Source organism: Euprymna scolopes, chromosome 13 (genome assembly GCF_053919585.1).
Source record: "Euprymna scolopes isolate OS-2025 chromosome 13, ASM5391958v1, whole genome shotgun sequence".
NCBI lineage: Eukaryota > Metazoa > Mollusca > Cephalopoda > Sepiida > Sepiolidae > Euprymna > Euprymna scolopes.
The window spans coordinates 57,838,671-57,841,907 of NC_136494.1; positions in this window are offsets into that span (position 1 = coordinate 57,838,671).

Genomic DNA, 3,237 nt, shown 5'->3' on the forward strand with positions numbered 1-3,237 from the left:
TTTATGGTTTTTATGGTTTCATTTCCACCCTTTGTGAAACAGGGAAGTTTTAGGGCTAAATAGTTCTGTTAGAAGTTTGACAGCTTTAGCAAACGTCAAGTCGCTTGTCTTTTTAGGTAAAGTATAGTCTACAAACTTGTTATATTTGGTTATTCTTAATTTTCGGAGTAGTAGACGAACCTTTTTAGAGTCTGCCCATTTTACATAATCTATTTCATATAGGTCTTCATACTTTCTGAAATATGAAATGATGGTGTTATCTTTATCTGGGAAATAAATGAAATTGTCAATAATTTTGTGAAAAAGACATTTTCATTTTCGGTATTTTGACCCATATTACAGTACAATTTCAGTGCCGAAACACTGTAATAATAATTCTTCAGACTTTTGCTGTTGTTGCAGTAATCTTTCTTAATTTTTTAAAAGTCTTTTTTGTCCAATTGCTTTTGTTGCAGTAGTCTTTGTTTATTTTTTTTTGTTTGTTTTTTTTTTGCTGTCTTTCTTCATTTTTCTATTCAGTAGTTTTTCTTCGTTGTTACAGTAGAAGTTATTGGAATTTTTCTTCGGTTAAAACTGTTGATTCATTTGATATTTAACCAATTCAACATAGAAGTCTTCCATGTTTAAAAAGTGTTGACAATCTTATGCTACTAATATTAGAAAGCAACCAAATTTTATAATCTTTTTTTAGTAAGTTTTTTGCATAACATTTTTAGTGATTGAAATTTAGTCAGTTGTACAATAAATATTTTTACAGTGATACTTTTTTCTTCTAAGAGAAAAAAATATATATCCCATTGTTGTTAAAAGTTAACAGAATGCGAGAATAAAAAGAAATTACTAACGTCTTCTTTGGGAGAAAAAGGGAGTTCACTTCAAAAATCCAACTTACAGATTTTTTTCCAAATCCATTGATAAAGTTCGTTTTTATTTATTTATTTTTTTTTCAGTCTGAGGTTGTCAGGAAAATTCACCATTTGTTTCTCCAGGTTTGTTCTTAATAATCCTTAATAATCCTTATCGCCTTGTTGTGGCATTCTCATTGAGGTTCTTAAATAAAAGTTCCTTAAGAATTCTCCGTTGTTAGAGTTGGGGAGACATAAGTTTCATGTTTTTTTGCGTTATTTCTTTGGTTAATCTTATAAATTTTCTATGCAATTGCTTCCCATTTTGTTTTCTCAATATTTTATTCCCTGTGTTGTTTCTAACTCTATTGTTCACCTTTGCAGTATCATTATTATGCACTAGAAGTTCTCACACAAGTCATAATCAGAAATTACTCACTGACAACAACCGATGGTGTTCCCTGGACTCTAAATGACAAGTCTCTCCAGAATCCGAGTACTTTCCACCTCTTTCAATGACCTTTATAAATGGATTTTCATCATTGCAACAGCCATTTGCCATTGATTTCTCACAAGCAATAACCATTGGTCTTTACTGGAATGTACATGGCAACAACAAGCCTCCCCAAGGTTCCAATCCACTTTGCACTCATCAAATGGAAGTCTGGTTAATGTTTTCTCTCCTCAGTCTTTCCATCCTCCTTAGCCCATAACGACTATTTGGTGTGGTGTCAATTGATTCTGACATTACATTTTTTTTTCTTTTTTTTTTTTTGGAGGGGGGGGGTAGTTAATTTACAATTTTGCAATTTCAGTTTTCTTGGTTCCCGGTGGGGAGTTCTGCTATCTTTTTGTTTTACTTATATTACAGTTTTCATATTGCTAGTTAGTGTCTGTAGCTCAAATGTGTTAGTTTCTACATTCAAGTGTTTTCCATTAGATTTCAGCTGTTTTCAGCATTATATAATTATATAAATATGATTATATATAATTATATAAATCTGATTATATAATTATATTTATATGATTATAGATAATTATATAAATATGCTTATTTATCATCTATTAAATAGTCTCAGTCTTCCCCTTGATTCCAATTTCTCCAAGTTTTTTTCCAAATTCTTTGGAACTGTTCCTCATGCTCATACAATTATTGGTATTATATTGATTTGGGTTCATATTCCTTATTCCTTTCAGTTCTCTGGCGAGTTTTTCTGTCTCATTGACAGCAAAATTTACAATTTGGCATTTTATTTCCTTATCGTTTATTATTATGATGTCTGGTTTCCTTGCTTAGATGAATTTATCTGTTTTTACTTCCATGTCCCAAAGGATTTTGTGAATTTTGTTTTCTAGTACTCTCTCTGGTCTGTGCTTGTACCAGCTCCTTATCTTCCCACTTTTCTTATCTTTTTGTTTCTGATTTCATTACTTTCTGTTGACGGTGTTTCTTGCTACAGTGATCGATCTTTTTGTGTTCTAAGTTATGTACTTTTCCAAGTCTTTTTTGTGTCTTCTAAACATATCAGTTCTTTTTCATTTTGTTCCATTTCACATAGAGTCAGTATCATCTTTCAGGCATTGTGCATCATCATTAGTTTCCTTGTCTGCTGATTAAGATGTATTGCACAAATCATTATCAATAATAGTCATTGACAATACTAGTGGTTTTCCTGGAGTCCTAGATTTGCAACATTTTCTATCTCTTTTGATAACTGTTGAAATAATTTTGCATTATTGCATTAGCCGTTTACCATTTATTTCTTGTTGGCAACTACTATTGGTTTCCTTTGGAATTTGAATGACAATAAAGTTATGTACTCTCTAACTTCCAAATTAACCTCAGGTTGGGTTAATATTATTTTCCTTTTTTCTCTCTCGTCCATTCTTATCATTTCCTCCCATGTTTTCTTTCACTTTCGTTTGTGAACAGGACCTGCTACCTCAACTGTTCTACATCTATTGATTCAAGAACTCTCATCCATTTATTCAACATGGCCATACCATTGAAGTCTTCTATTCTGCACACATTCCAGGGACACGACTTGTTATACTGTCCAGATTTAATCTTCCTCTAAAGGCATCAGAACTAAGCCTGTTTTAAAACTTACATTGCACACTTATATTCTCATATCGTTTCTCTTCATGCAATGCATGTCCTCAACTTCACTTTCATGCAACATTACACGGCATACACATGACTGAACAGTATAAATGTTAGACATCAGTAATAATTCTCAATGTTCCAGTATAAAGAGATATTTTTAGAAATGTGACATAGTTTTGGTTACAGACAGACAACAAACTTTCGTTATATTATTATTGTTCTAGTAGCCGTAGTTGTAGCAGCATGAACACAGATCACAAACATAAAGCGGTATAATATTCTTAT